At 50.8% G+C, this 16354-nt stretch overlaps 1 long non-coding RNA gene across 2 annotated transcripts in view; it reads left to right on the top strand.

The window, feature by feature from the left end:
* The first annotated feature begins 1554 nt into the window (after window positions 1-1554).
* The window catches only part of LOC118548687 (uncharacterized), a 94146-nt gene continuing 79346 nt past the window's right edge, over window positions 1555-16354 (top strand). For both annotated transcript variants that reach the window (XR_004923704.2, XR_013448988.1), the window contains exons 1-3: window positions 1555-1695; window positions 4564-4639; window positions 5085-5248. This is a non-coding gene — a long non-coding RNA (uncharacterized LOC118548687). The remainder of the gene's footprint in view (window positions 1696-4563; window positions 4640-5084; window positions 5249-16354) is intronic.

Raw genomic sequence — 16354 nt, 5'->3', positions numbered from 1 at the left:
GTTACGGGTCTGTTTAACATTTGCTTGTACGGATCTTTCGGCCTCCATTTCCTGGTCTCTGGTAACAAGAATGTTTCTTTCTTCCTGGGACAGGGCGGGCACTTTCATATGGGAGTTTTACCTTCTGCTTTCAGGAAGAAAAAGGAGGGTCCAAGTGTCTTACACCTGCTGTTTGTTTCTTTCACTTCCTTCCTTCCTTCCTTCCTTCCTTCCTTCCTTCCTTCCTTCCTTCTTCCTTCCTTCCTTCCTCCCTCCCTCCCTCCCTCCCTCCCTCCCTTCCTTCCCTCCTTCCTTCCTTCCTTCTTTCCTTCCTTCCTTCCTTCCCTTCTTTTTCTTATAGGCTCCACGCTCAACATGGAGCCCAATACAGGGCTTGAACTCATGACCCTGAGATCAAGACCTGAGCTGAGGTCAAGAGTCAAATGCTTAACTGACTCAGCCACCCAGATGCCCCACACCAGCTGTTTCTTAAGTCTTTTAACTCAAAATAATCAATATGCCAAAGTGGCCTCCTTTGAGGCGACATGCTCTGAACTCCTTCACCATCCGTCCTTTACCTGTGTCTGTCTACCTGCCTATCCACCCACCCATCCATCCATCCATCCATCCTCCCACCTGTGTCTCTGCCTGCCTGTCTATCCATCATTCATCAAGAGCCTGCATGTCCAGGCCTAACCAGTCTGTGACCACACCTCAACCATACTTCATCTTCCCATGATTTCCCCGGCTGCTTGTTAGTCTTGGGAATTGTTAACCTTGGGTCCCCTCCGTGCTCAGGGTCTCAGTCCTCCTGAGATCTCTCAGAGGTCCAGTTTGGGGGTTGTAGTGTTGCATACATGCTCTGTCTTTGGGCCAGGCCACCGTTCCTCTCCCTCAGGCTGTTGTCCTTAGCAGAATGCCAGCTTTGGCACTTGGCACTGTATTTTAGGCACAGAACAGGCTTTTCCCTTAAATTCCTACCCCACAACAGAAACCAGACTGGGTTGACGAGCTAGGGAGGAAGAGAGGGAAGGAAGTACAGCATAGGTAAGTGATAAGCCTACTGGATGTGGCTACCCTTAGAGTCTCTAGGTGGGTCTGTCCTGGGGTCCTTTCCAGGGCTCCCCCATCTGGCTTCCTTCCCTTGGAGGGCTTTGTGTATGTCCCTGATTCAGGGTCCAGCCCAGCTGCTGGGAGGCCCAGAAAGAATGTCCATCTCTCCTGTCAGAGGCTGGCCTCCCTGATCCTTGTTCCCGTCTCAAGACCAGCTTGTTCCCAGGATGATTGACAATAGAAACAACCCCTAGGTTTGAGGGATACCCGTTGGCCTCTGGAGTGCTCCCTCGCCTTTTGATCCCTGACAAAACTGGTCCATCCGAACATGACTGTCTAACACGAGTCCTCACTGGGCCTTAAAACTAAGCTTAGTGCCACAGCATCCCCAAAGGCTAAGTGACGACAAGCCCCACCCAGGTTCCCTGCCCTGGCCTTTCCTCCTTACCTGGTGGGGGAATTCTCCAACCCAGTCTGGCCTCCTGCAGACACATCGCCCCACCGGCTGCAGGTATAGTCACTGCAAACCGATTCCTCCACCTGTTGCCGACCAATTAATTTTTTTTTCAGGTCCAGGTCTGATTCTGCCATTTACTCTGTGCAGAATGTGGAGCTTCTCAGCCTCAAACATCCACATACAGGCCAACAGACTCAACAAGCATGGTCAGTATTTGCTTTATATTCAGTAATCGAAGTAATGGTTTTGTTGCGGATTGTCGAATGTGACAGCCAAGAAAGAATTCTTGCGATGTTCAATGGTGCAACTTAGTAAGTTTATGGAAGTAGCACAGGGACAGGGCCTGTGGGCAGACAGGGCTGCACTTTTGCTGTGTGAAGCTGGTGGTTGTACGCTTGGTGCTCAACAGGAAGGGGACATGCAGGGAGTATTAGATCATAAACATCTTCTTCGAATTTCTGCTCGTAAAACTACTTTTGCAAGATTTCTCTGCCGCTTATCATTCAGCTCGACATTAACTATGGGTGAGATTTACAGGCAGTCATGAGACCGTTTAAGAATGTAGCAACCAGCACGTATTTGATCCTTATCGGAACTAGGCAGGCTGTAGGTCAGCCTTCCGGGCTAAGGGTGAACATTTTTCTGCTTCTATCCCTCAACGGTTTAAAGGGGAATTCATTGAAGGAATTTATGTAATGGTTCCTTTCAAATAAAAAAAAAATCAATCTGCCCCCAAAGGTGAATTCAAATTTCTTCTTTTCTTGCATGTTTAAAATGATTTTGAAAAGGTAGCAAGCAAAACCCAAAAAAGCCTTAGTTAGGGCCTGGGGTTCTCTTTGGGCATCCTGTTCCTCTCCTTAACTTTCTCTCGGGCTAACAACTGATCTTCCTGCCCGAGCTGCTTTGAGACAAGTCTCTATATAGTGCCGTGAGGCTTACCCCTGGAAGCTCTCTGACCCCATCCCCTATTCCGACTGTATTTGCCTTCTCTATCCGTTCCTTCCTGTCCCCTTCTGGGCGGAGGTGAAGGAGACCATACTGCGTGTCCAGTTTTAGCTGGGGCACAGCAAGGGGCCAGAACCCCCTTTCCTTGGAAGCAGTCAAATGGGAGGGAGCTTCCTTTCTCAGTTCCTGGCCCACAGACGCTCATTATGAGAAAGTATTTAAAACTTGGAAATGAGGCCAAAAAGTGGACGGCATGTCATGTCAGTGTCGAAATGAGCATCATTTGATAGGTCTGCCCAAGGATTACTTAAGGATGTGCGGCAGTGGTTCTCAGTTTGTCATGACTGGTGGGGAGTGCGGGGGTGTTGCTGACAAGTAGCAGGACAAAGGCCACGATGCTGCTAAACATGCCACAAACCACAGAACAGGCTCTCACTGCAAAGAATGACTCCATTCCCTGCCTTCTGTTGATTAAAGGTCTCAGAAATTCTGTGTGAACTTTAGATTTTTGACTGATAGAGATGGCACTGATTTCTGTTTGGTGGAAAAGATAACCCAAAGGTGGCAGTTCATTACTCCGTAGGACAGGAACCGGTTTTGTATTATTTTGTATTAACCTAGCCCTCAGATTCTAACAGTCCTTCATTAAATTGCCCATAAATATCAAGTTCCTCAAATGCTCTGGGAGCTGTATTCCTATTTTCATCGTTAATTAACCAATCGAATGAAATCTTTGACGTGTTTATTTCCATCCTGTAATAGTTAGCTGTTGCTGGGTAACAAATTACCCCACACCGTTGCAGCTGAACCCGATACTAAGCGTATTATTTTTGCATAGTGTCTGTTGGGGCAGGAATTAAAGAGCACCTTAGTAGGATTGTGGGGCTTGGGTTCTCTCACGAGGTTGCAGTAAAAGAGCCAGCCAGGGCTCTGCGGCCATCTGAAGGAGGCCAGCGGCCATCTGAAGGAGGCCATGGCATGGCTCCCGTGCATGGTTGGCAAGTCCATGCTCTTTGTCGGCAGAGGCCTGCTCAGGTGCCCTCATGACGTGGCCGCTGGCTTCTCCCAGAGCAAGGGCCCCGAGCGAGAATTAGAGGAAGCCACAGTGTTAGAGCTACTTCGGAAGTTGCATGCTTCAGTTCTCCAGTGTGCTGTTGGTTCCATGGGTCAGTCCCATTCCAGAAGGGATAGACAACACAGGCCTGAGAACACCAGAGGGAGGGATCCGTAGGGGCTGTCTTGGAGGCTGGCAGCCGCACTCGCCCTCTGTCCCGCAGCGGTTCACGGCCTTCCCACATGCAAGGTGTGCTTAGCCTCTCCCAAGGCCCCCAAAGCCTCATCCTCGTGGAGCGTCAGTTTATCCGTACTGACAAGGCTCCTTGAGCCCTCAAATCCACTTCTCTTTGATCTGAAGTTTGTGAACTAGAGACACAAGCCATCCGCCCCATCCCACACTCAATGACAGACAACAATGGGACGAGCAGGCGACAATGCTGTAGGCTGTCCTGTTCGTCCAGGGGGGAAGGTGGGGATGCGCCCAAGTCACGGGCTCAGAGCACTTGTGAAAGGCAGGCGGCACCAGCGGACAGCTCCCGGGGCAAATTCCGTGGCTCTCACACCCACTCCGCCTGCCTCTGTTTCTCCCTCTGGGTCATCCTTCCTTTTCCTGGGGCATCCTTTTCTCAGCCTGCTTCCCACCTGTATCAGGTCCGGGGTCCAGAGGCATCATTTCAATGTGTGCTCTCTGTGCCTTCCAGCCCATGCTGGCCATGTTTCTCCCACTATGATTCTCTGTAAGACTTGGGGCTCATTCCACTGGAAGAAAAAAATAACCCTCAGCTGTCATAGACACCCGATGGAAGACAGGGTTTTTCCAGCCACCCTGTCTGTGGGACTTGCTATTTGTTACAGCAGCCCAAGCAGACCAGACCCAATCACATTTCTGGATTCATCTTTAGACCAGATTTTCCTGACAGCGCCCTGCACTTGTCTTTAGCCTGGGAGCCCTTTCTTAATTTTGACACCATTTGGCATCGGGAGAGGTCGAGAATTTCCCAGACCAGGACGTCGGGCTCCCTTTTGTCCAAGGGCCCCTCCTTTAGCTCCCTCTTCCTCTTGCCTTTTACCAGAAGCAGCAAGAAGGCAGATGGCACCTCCCGCGCTCGGTGTGGACCGTCTCCTCGGCCAGATGACCCTGTGTGTAAGGTACATTTTCTGCTTTTCCTGTTCCTTCAGGTGGTGAGGCTGGGAGGCTTCCTGCCACGACTGCATAACTGTTTCCTCTACGAGTTTTCTCTGTCCTTGAAGCCCTTACCGGAGGCCCCCCTCAAAGACAGTCATGCTTCTGTGGTCAGGTTTTCAAGGCCATTCAAGTTTTCACTGACACGTCCCTCAGAGTCCTACACGACCAGGTTCCAAACCACAAGGGAACTTTCTTCGAATGTCCCCCAACTTATCTGGAACTTGCATACCAAGAAATGAGGGGTCCTTCTTAGAAAACCAACTCCCACTTGCTCCCTGCAACCCCCTTCCCCTCCAACCCTCTTCTTTTTATTTTTTCTTCTCTCTCTCCTTCTCTCTCTCTCCCTCCTTCATGGGGTGGGATGTAATTTGTTGGTCAGATACACTTTATTCTTCTTGTCTTACCCAGAGGTCACAGCTCTGAAATTTTTGGCCAAGCGCTGAAGCCACGGCAGGTCCCTATCTGATGTGGGAGAGGCGGGGGTCCCTGGCCAGGGGGAGAGCAGGAGCATTCTCGCCCATGAACATGTCACGATGTCGTTTAGAGCCCGATCATGCCGCCTACCACTCCAGGTACGACTCCATTTCATTGCTTTACGGCTCGTATGAAGCAGGTTTGCTGATGAGAATACAGAAAGGTCATGTAATTACCTCAAGGGCACACAGCCTGTGGCAGAGCCAAGATTTGAAAACAAGTCTTTCGCACAAGCCCATGACATTTCTATCATATCCAACAGCGTGTTGTCTAAGGGTCCCCTCAGTGTTCGATGAATGGGTTTCTCTAAGTTGGCTCCTCCACGTCCCCGGGTTCCGTGGTGGAAACACCAGGTGCTGGGGGGTGGGCTTCAGTTAGACAGGTGGAAAGGCACACGGCTGTCCTCTGCAGGTGCTTACAGGAGAAGGTCAGGTCAATGCCAGTGACTTAGTAGGCCCACCAGGTTGACCAGGCGTACGCTCGGGGAGGCACATGGGGAACGTGTGACACCCAGAATACAGTGGTTGCTGCCCCACAGCCACCAACCCTCCACTCCATCACGTGGCTCCTTGGAGTTGCGCCTGAGCCACCTTCATGTGTGGCAGACAGAGGGGGCTGGTGCTGCCCCTTATGGCCCTTGCTTGAAATAGCTTCCTGCCCCCACTGTTCGCAGGAGGGAGCAGCACCTGCTCTCTGGTCCCGTAACCGAGATCAGCCTCGGCCAGAGAAGGGCCGGCAGAGTATGATTTGTTCATTCGCACTCTCTGCTCCTGCCACGTGGAAGGAGGCATGACAGCCCACTCGTGGGTGCAAACAAACCTGTGAGGGTGTTGCTAACATTGGAAGAGGCATACATGGGCTTTGGAGTCAACCAGATCACGGTTAGCATTGTGACTTTGGGCAGGTGACTTAACCTCTCTGAGCCTCTGTGTCCTCATCCACCAAGTGGGATGCCAACCTCTTAGATTGTTCTAAGGGTTAAATATCAAGCATTTGGTGCCATGTTGGACAAACTGGAGGCATTAAAAAATATGTTTCCTCATTTAGGAATAAGAAAAGAGGTTTTCATTTAGGAAAAAGTAGGTCTTATGAGTGTGCAAAAAAAAAAAAATTAGCTCATCTCAGCTTAATATAGAAAAAGATATTGCAGGAGCATGAACTTCTATGCCTCCCCACTGAAGAGTAATGAGGGTCCCTCCTGTGTAGGGTCAGGTGGTCTGCAGGTCATGATGCTTGCTGGGTCCATGTTATGGACCCAAAGCCTGTGTCCTCCCACCAAATTCATATGTCGACTTCATTATCCCAAGGTGATGGTATTAGGAGGCGGGGCCTTTGGGAGGTGATTGGGTCATAAGCAGGGAGCCCTTATGATGGGATTAAGTGTCCTTATAAAGAGACCCCAGAGAGACCGCTGGCCCCCTCTGTCCTGTGAGGACAAGCATTCAGGCAGCTGTCTGAGCCAGGAAGCGGGTCCTGACCGGACGGAGAATCTGCCTGTGGCTTGATCTTGGTCTTCCAGCCCCCAGAACTGCAAGGAGTGAATGCATATTTGTTAAGCCCCCTGGACTGTGGTATTTTGTTGTAGTAGCCCAAACAGACAAAGACAGTCCACATGGCTAATTGGAACCCAGATAAAATCAGAGGTTTCCTGACATGGTATTCCTATGATTTAGAAGCATAGACTTTATTTATTATTATTATTTTTTTTGGAAAGGCTACATTTAACGCATCTCCGTGCCTCAGTTTCTTTACCTGGAAGGTGGAGGATTGGACCTGTCTTCAAGCTGGCCCCTCAGAGAATGATGGGCCTTCATTCCTGGGGTGAAATGGCCTTCCAGTGGCCTCTGAGTGTTCTCTCCCTTTGCCCTGAGTCGCTTACGTGTGTGTGACCCAGCGTGTCTTAGGCACATAATCAGTGCTCGGGAAGCCTGCAGTGACTCCCATAGGTTCATTTCTCTTTCTGCCTTCTCTTTTTATGTCCTTCCACCACCCAGCACTGCTGAGACTAAACCAGGGATTCCTCTGGGCCAAACTCTGCCTCTTTCCAGTGGCTTTAATGGAACCTGTCTCCGTCTGGCCACCTCCCAGTCCTGGTTTCCATGCACTGTTTCTGCCCTGATAATGTGTATTTGGGTGCTTGATTGGAAAGATGTGCTTGCTGCTGAAAAGAAGACCCCCCTCCCAGCTCCAACCCACACACAAAACTCCAAACCCTCAACTCTAATTATATTGCAAATCATCCCTGAAGCTTCACCGGGCTCGGCCTTGACATGCAGTCCTGGGAAAGAACCAGGTGGATGTGGTCTGGGTTTCAAGTGTCCTATCGAGATCCAGCAGGAGGCATGAGTCATATTAATTCTGTCCAACTTCAAGGGCCTCGTTGCAATTCTTTACAGTCCCAGCTCAGAGGCCCTTAGGGAAAAACATGTTTTTAAATCGAGAACAAAACCTTGGTGCAAGCAGGCTTCGGGGCTTTTGTAGCTGGCTCTCAATAGAGAAATCCAGCATTCAGTGTCAGGCTTTCCGCATGGAAAACATCCCCCACGTACATCACTGAATGCAGAGCCCAGACAAGTGGTTCTCTCTGCCCAGAAGCACGTTGTTGGGTGACTGAATATGAACTTGGTTGCTCAGGGCACTGTGCGTCTGCACACCCGGACATGGGTCCCTGTCCTCTCCATCCTCAGGGGACAGTGTCTGCAGGCCTGCGAGTCACTGGGCAAGGTCGTTATTTGGTTGACCAATAGATGGCATGGGTTTTGTACTTTGACATGTGTCCCTGTATGGCTGGGAGAGAGGGCGGGCGTTGCTCTGGGCGGGGGACAGGGGGTGCCAGATGTCAGGTGGAGTGGTCTGTGTGTCTCTCCTCTGGGAGTCTGTGGACCTGTGTCCTTCCAGACTCAGCTACGTCTCAGCAGCAGCTTTGGGTTTTATTTATTCACGCGTGTGTTCTCAGAGCCCGGTGCCACGGCCAAAGGCTTTATGGTCTCTTCAAGTTTTGGAGCCTCTGCTTTCATGGCCGCTGTGTGTGCAAGAGAAGTGCTGTTTGGGGAAATGATCAGTTTGCCTTCTGGCTGGTTGATGGATGCAAGATGAGCATTTCCTCTCTTATTTAGAGCTCTGATACAACCTGGACGTCCGCATGCTTCCCAGTGCCGCCAGCCCTTTGGAATATTCATAGTCTGTGCCTTCACGCGTGCTTTCCACAGGATCTACTCTGCGCCAAATTCATTGCGAGGTGTGTGCCCCCTTCATGTGGTTTATCTCACTGAATCCAGTGGGTCGGAATCCCTCGGAGAGCTTCGGAAGGTCTGATGCAGTTTGGATGCCAATATGTACACTCTCCACATAGGATGAGACACCCTGTAGCCTGGCCTCCTCTGTGGAGAGTTGGACTCAAGTTCGGGTCTGTGGATGTGTGCTTGAATAGCTCTGGGGAGGAAGCAGGGCGACTGTCACAGGTGTTCTTAGCTGCAGGGAGCCCAGGAACGTGTGGCCGTGTCCTGGCCCCTTCCTGCCTGGCACATTCAAGGGAGCCTGAGTCAGAAGGAGCAGGACCGAATGGGGAAGCAGGTAGGACGTTAGCAGCAGCCGAGTGAATGTGGGTCTCGCGGTGCAGGTCAGGGTCCCAAAGCTGGGGTGGATTCTGCAGGAACCCACAGCCACAATCTCGAAAAGTAGCCTTTTGTCACCTTCTGCCCTGGGGCCTCAGGCAGGAGACCAAAGTAAAGCACACCCCAGGACATCAGCAAGGAGGAGGAAAGGGCACAGTGGCCGGGAGGGGCCATCAACCCTGATCCAGCAGAAGCCCCTCCCATTTTTGTTTCGCCCCAGAAACTAAAGACCCATTGCTTCAATCAGTCACTCATCATCTGTCAGCCCCGAGTCCGTCCTTCTTTGCTCCTCCGGGAACACTGAAGCTGGACCCTGCGAGCGTTTCTCCTTTGCCGGCTAGAGGAATGCTGCCCTGCCAGCAAGTTCCTCTGCGTTTCCCCGCCAGCCTGGTGTCTCTGACAGGGTCAGGATACCAGGCTTGGGATGGGGGTGGCCCCCGTCCTGCTCCGTATTCCCTTGTGTCCATTCTCCCTCTGCCATGACGTCGCCCCGTTCCTGCTTCTGCCCCCTTCTGGGCCCCTTCGGGTTCCCTCCCAGCCTTTCCATAGTCTCAGGTCATGGTTCTTTATCTTAAATGTCCCCACTCAAATGACCAGGGCAGTCTGTTTCTTCGGCCTGGACCCCTTCCTTTACTGCAGGGAAATGAAAGTGGCCAAAATAAATCCTCCTTTGTTCCTAATCCTTTAAGGAAATGAAATCCTCAGAGGAACTGTAGCCCCCAAACTTCTCCTTTATTGCATATGGGGTGTGTTCGGAGACTCCGGTGGGGTGGGGTGGGACACAGAACGGACCTGGTCTTTCTGCTGGGGTCCTGAGCTGGGAGCACTCGTGGCTGGGGGGGCGGGGGCAGCCACCTTGCCTGTCTCGTGGAGGCTGAGGTGGAGTGAGCCCTCACAGATGCAGTGGCACAAGGATGGAAAGCCCCTCTCGTTCTGTTTCTGTCCATCATTCAGCTGAGCCCCCTTCTCCAACTGCACGGTTAGTTCTGTGAGCCAGTAAATTCCTTCATTCCTCTCTCCTTCTATCCTTCCCTCTTTCCTCCCTGCCCCCCTCCTCCCCTCCCCCTTCCACTCCTCCCCTCCTTCCCTGCTTCCTTCCTCCTTCCCTCCCTCCCCTTCCCTCCCCCTTCCCCTTCCTTCCTTCCTTCCTTCCTTCCTTCCTTCCTTCCTCCTTCTTCCGGTTGTCTTTTAAGTTGGGGTGAAATTCATAGACCATAAAATTAATGATTTTAAAGTGAACAGCCCAGGGCATTTAGTACATTCACAATGTCGTACAACCGCCACCGTGTCTAGTTCCAGAACATTCTTGTCACATCAAAAGGAAACCTCACAGCCATGGAGCAGTCACTCCTCATTCTCCCCTATCCCCAGGCCCTCACAACCACTAGTCCACCTCTGTCTCTCTGGATTTGCCGATTCTGGATATCTCGTATGAACACAACCATACAACACGTGACCTTTCGTGTCTCTTAATACTTTTCACTTGAAAACTTGATGTTTTCAAGGCTTACCCACATTGTTATCAGTTTGACAGACAGTTGGGTTGTTTCTCCCACTTGGTTATTGTGAATAAGGCTGCCATGATCATCTGTACAGATGTATTTGTCTGAACATATGTTTTTTTTTTTTAAAGATTTTATTTATTTAATAGAGAGAGAGACACAGCGAGAGAGGGAACACAAGCAGGGGGAGTGGGAGAGAGACAAGCAGGCTTCCCACCGAGCAGGGAGCCCGATGCGGGGCTCGATCCCAGGACCCCGGGATCATGACCTGAGCCGAAGGCAGACGCTCAACGACTGAGCCACCCAGGCGCCCCTGAACATATGTTTTTAATTCTCTCGGGTATATGCCTAGGAACAGAACTCTTGGGTCATACGGAAACTCCATGTTTAACTTTTTGAGGAAATCACCAAACTGTTTTCCATGGTGAAATGGGTTTTCATAACCTTAAATCAAGCTCTAACAAAACACCACAGGCTGGGTGGCTTTCAAACGACAGACATGTATTTCTCCCGGTTGCAGAGACTGGGAGTCAAAGGTCAAGGTGCTGGCGTGGTTGGGGGAGGGTCCCCTTCCAGGTCATAGGCTCCTTGCTGCGTCCTCACTGACAGAAGGGACTGGGGGGCTGTCAGGTGTCTCTTTTACAAGGGCACGAACCCCCTCCCAGAGCTCCCATGGCCTCACACCACCATCGCACCGGGCGTCAGACTTCAGGTGTGCCTTTGGGGGGCACACACGCAGGCCACAGCCATCAGAACCACAGGGGTCACTGAGGGACTTTAAGCCGAGAAGTGACGAGGTCAGATCTGTGCTTTCAACCCTGGCTCTGACTACCCTGTGGTGGGCAGAGAAGCAGAGCTGCAGGGAGATGGGTAGAGAGGCGGCTGTTTAGGAGAGGGGTTCACACCCCACAGACTTGGGGAGAACTGGCGGGCAAGAGAGGAGCCCCGTTTCTGGGCCCGGGGCGGGGGGTGGGGGTGGGGGCAGAGAATAGCCCTCAGCTGCCAAAACTCAAACTGGCCCAGTGGTGCGGGTGCCATAGGGTGGCGGGCAGAATGGGCAGGCCCTGTAGTCAGGCGGTGGGTGGGTGAACCACAGCTCCAGCGTTTACCAGCTCTGCAGCGTTGGGGCATTCCTAATGGCTGTATGTCTCAGTTTTTGCAGCTATGAATCGGGGACAATAGGATAACCTGCCCACGTTACAAATGAGATTATCAGTGTGAAGTCCTTGGTACAATGTGGAAGGCAGAAGGCCCTCCTCAACAAAGACGTCCACATCCTACAATCCCGGGAAGCTGTGTTATGTTACATGGCAAGAGAGACTTCGCAGATCTGATTAAGGTTATGGACCTTGAGTAGGGAGATTATCCTGGATTAGCTGGGTGGGGCCAGTGTAATCACGTGAGTCCTGTTATGGGCTATATTGTATCCTCCCCAAATTCATGTGTTGAAGTCCTAACCCCCTTTACTGCAGAATGTGACTGTAGTTGGAAATAGGGACTTTACAGAGGTAATTAAGGTTAAATTTGGTTATTAGAGTGGGTCCTAATCCTATATGACTGGTGTCTTTCTCTGATACCTGCTGGGACCAGGTGCTACTGAGGATTTCATCAAAACAATCCACTTGGGTCCTATTCAAATGTATTCTACTTAACCAGAGCATCTTCTGACCCGTGGCACTGCCCAAGGGATGACCAGGGCCCTCCCACCCCATTTCTGGCTCCTGGGCAGATGTCTCCCACCCAGGATGCAGAGGTACCAGCCTTGGAATGAGCCAATCCTTTAACATCTTCTTTGACATAAAGTCTAAAGACTTTCTTTGGATATTAGTTGTCACCCATTTAACCCATCAAGGACCCAAATCCCTGGATCAGATTAGAACATTTCACAATCTCATCTACCCAGCTTGAGTTTTCATGAATTTGGCTTACAAAGGGGAGGTGGTGGAGAGTGGAGGAGGGTGCAGATTTGGTTCCCTCTGCTCTAGATTCCTTCAGAGAGCAGAATTAATGGAAGTATGCCAAGCATGCTGTGTCTCATTTAGAACATGTTAAGTTGCAAGCAACAGAAAGCCAGCCTAAATGGCTTGAACACATACAGGTTTATTGTTCTCACATAACCAGAGGCTCAGAGGTCGGCATTGGCTGCCGCTGGTTCTGCTAATCTTCGATGTTTACCCAAGGTCTTTCTTTGCCTCATGGTTGCAAGATAGATGCTACAGCCCCAGACGTCATGTCTGTGTTCAAGGCAGAAAGAAGAGGTGAAAAGTAGAACCTACCATGTCTGTCCCTTTAACAGGAAAAGTAGAAGTTTTTCCCAGAAATGTTCTCAACCTACTTTCGTTCTCAACCTCCTTGGCTAGAAGTGGGTCATAGGGCCACCCCTAGTTGCAAGAGAAGCTGTCACATTGAGGAACAGGATTGTTGTGGTTTATGATCTGGTGCTGCGCGTGCGGCCACCGCGGATCCAGAGGAAGAAAGTTAGCGGAGGCAACTGACAGGCGGCTTTGTCTGGGCTTCTTTTTGAGAGTTGCCTCTCCACGCAGAATGTTTTAGGTTGAGGTTAGTTTACAATGCTTTCTTCACACCAGCTGTCTTATGTAGGCAAAGTTGTTTCTACAAGTGACACTATTCACATCCCGGCTGAGCGGCCCGGCGGTTTGACCTTCGCTTGCCAGGTTAGAGGATACCACTAAATCCTCTCTATTTACCAGCTATTCTGCTCAGAATGTGTGAGTATTTCGAGAGGAAATAAGGCAGATGGGTCTGAGGCTTCAGGAGGAAATTGAAGGTGTGAAGGAAGGAAGTCCTTCATTAACAAAGGAATCTTTTCAATCCCAGCCAGGGGTTTGTTAGCAAGCCCAGGCACCAGTGGGGTTGCCCAAGGGAACCAAGGTGGACTTTCTTCCCCACCGGGTGGTGGCAGGTGGCGGGTCATGAAGAGGGTACGCAGCCCGGCTGCCATGCTTCTATGTAGATTTCTTCTTTAATTACATGTTTCGGGGGAGGCGGGCAAACAAGGGATAGAGGATCAGAGCCTGATTATTACTCAGGGAGGCTTCTTTCCCTGGAGGCCCCTGAAGAGAGATCTCGTACCGGCCGCTTGCTGATATTTCTCATTCTAAAAAATAAAAAAGAAAGATTTTTCAACCCAAGACAAAATTAGGTGGTGGCTTATGAGAGGGAGAGTTTCTCATGAGTGGACACCACATTGTTCTTATAAATAAAACCTATGGTGAGTTTAAAATAGTATATGTGTTTGTTTGGTTAGCTGGGAAAATAAAAAACTTTCACTGGCTCCTAGGCCTTCCCATCTCTCAGCTTTTCTGGTCGGGGGGTGCTTTCCCTGGACTCGCCAGGCCACGGAGCAGCCAGGAGGCTCACAGGAGGGTCCACGGCAAACCACTTTGGCCCCTAGGGGGTGGCCCTGCCAGATGCATCTCTTTTTCAGTGATGGAATCGACACATAAGCTGACTTGCACCTAGGATTCTGATTTTTGTTTTCCTGATGTCGTCCCCCTAACTTGACCAGATGCTGATTTTCGGCTTCGTTAATTATTCCGCAGGAAGGGTGCAAGCCTCGCTCCCGGGCAAATGCGGGAACAGTCCCTTCGGGAGAGGACTGGCAACTTGTAGCAGGGGGAGCCTGGCTCTGACCTCACGATGGAGCTGAGAAAGCCAGGGTCGGGTTTCCTCCAGTTGGGGCGGGGTGGGGGGCTTACTTCCTGCTCCCTGCCAGGGCCAGGGGCAAAAATCAACATCTAGGCATTTGTGAAGGAAAGGGAAGTGGTCCTGCCAGGAATTTAGCTCAAGGTGGTGGTGCTGTTATTTCAGGAACCTAATTGGATCTTTTCCCCTTATGTCCAATTTGCCTTATTTGGGTCTATCCAGAAGGCTCTGTTTTCCTACTTGTTCGTGTGAATTCAGTCCCATTTGCTTCTGCTGATGGACTCGCCGCAGAGTGCTCGGAAGCCGTGTCCCCGCGGTCCCTATCTGCCGGCTGGGCTCAGCGCACACCTCAGCTGCAGCAGGAGGCTGGTTGTGTAACAACGTGCTTTCCGTTCCCCGCCTCCCGCCCTGACCACAGAGCAGAAGGTCTGCATGCGACCGTGTGTGGGGAAATACACGCATGTGTACATATCTATGGATATATATAGAAGTATGTGCATGCATGAAATTTGCTTGTATTTATAAAAAGTAATGACAAAGCCAAAACTGCAGAGGTGCGGGGGACAGGGAGAAAAGCTGGGTTTCTCCGGTCAGGCTGCCCGTGGGTCTGGATGAGAGCATCCCTGCTTTGGCTTGCCCCCAGCAGCCTGTCCCCCTGAGGTGAGGAGTCTGCAGGGCCAGGCGCAGTGGAGCTGACACCCTCCCTTCTAGATCATGGGACTCGAATTTCCTACCTACGTGGCTCCAAGCCCACTCCGAGGGCCCATCCCAGGACCCTCCTCCCATGGGCAAACAGCACCTCAGGGAGGCACACTGTGCCCCCAGAGGGCTGGCCAGGGCCTGACACACCCGCAGGTATGTGTGCAAGTCCTCTTGTGGGATGGGAGGGCGTGAGAGATGGGAAGAGTCGGGGAAAGATGGGGCAGGCTCTCCCCAGGCTGCCATGTTCCAGTTCAGAACTCTGAGGAGCCGAGAATTCTGAATGGGAGATTGGTCTCCATGTCCGTGGCAAGAAGCCCTCGTCTAAGTAGGACGAGAGGACATAGTCTATTTAAGAATTTGGTGGCTTGATTTATAACTTGAAATACCTATGGGATATGGACCTCTGTCTGTGACCTTGTCCTGGGGCCCCTGAATATCAAGGGCAGTCTACTAAATTCACCTTGCTTTATTCATTTGACTTTGGAATCACATAGATATTTTACATAACTATGAAGTGAAATTTTATTTATGAAATTAATTTTATTAAGAAGAAGGCAAAACGAAACAATGGAACCGCACTGAGTTTTGAACTGGTGACCTTACCTCCCAGAGAGGAACTATTTCAATAGTTGACTATAAAACACAAGAATTTAACTCTGCATCCCAAGTTGGGCTGTATTCTGAGAAAAAAACTGTGAACCATTTTTTAAAATTATATTCCTGGATTCTGTTGTTCATGGTAGTGTCGGGCATTTTTATTCTGAGACTTTTATGGGTGCATTGTGGAGTAGAGCACCCGAGTTCTTTTGTGGGTGTAGTGAGGGAGGACAGGACTATTTGCCCTGGAAGGAAGGACACATATACGCTTAGTGAGGTAAATAAAAACCCCGTAGGCCTGAATTTGAATTGGAAGTTTTTGCATGAACTCACGTATTTTATCTTTAAAAAGAGAAGTATTGCATGGTTTGGTCCAATAAAGAGGCTTGGGGACAATGGAAACCACCAGAACCCAAATGGAGTGTCTAAATATCTAAGACTATTTCCTGCCAGGGGGAACCAGAGCTCTTCCAAGTTTGGGATGGGATGTGTTCGAGGTGAGCTCAGGTATCTTGACATCCCCAAGAGCTGGGATGTTCTCAAAGATGCTGACAGGGCCCAGCTGGTGTCATGAGCCAGACTGAGGAGGCTCCCAATGCCACTGCAGCTGCAGGATCTCAGGGCTGTTTTAGGGAACAGATGGTTATACAGTTGCCCCCAAAACTTACTGCCCCCCAGTGAGCTTTCAGACTATTTGCTTCTGGTTCATTCCATGGGCACACAGTCTACTCAAAAATCTCTCTTGGACACAGGTCCTCTTTTATTTAACGGCTTACACGGCCAACCGCATCCTGCTCCTTTCAACGTGACTTTCTTGAGGGCGTCTGAGATGATGAGTCTGCGTGGAAAGCAACAGCCTTCATCTGACTGGTGCTTCCAGACTAGATGCCGTGGTCTGGCTGAGAAGGCTCCGCAAGGGGCCGATGAAAAGAGCTCTGAGCTTGCCGCAGGAGGTACTACCGTGGGGGAGGGATCATCATGGGGGAGGGATGTGGGGGAGGGAGGCAGCTGGATTTTCCAGTCAATTTGGATTACAGGCCACAGACAGAGTGGCCTCGCTCAGCAGAGCTGTCCCCTTAGCCAAGCTGTCCCCGTCCATCTTGGCTGGCAAACGTACCCAACT

This window comes from Halichoerus grypus, chromosome 6, assembly GCF_964656455.1.
Source record: "Halichoerus grypus chromosome 6, mHalGry1.hap1.1, whole genome shotgun sequence".
In the NCBI taxonomy this organism is placed as follows: Eukaryota; Metazoa; Chordata; class Mammalia; order Carnivora; family Phocidae; genus Halichoerus; species Halichoerus grypus.
This window is presented reverse-complemented; position numbering and strand designations above follow the sequence as displayed.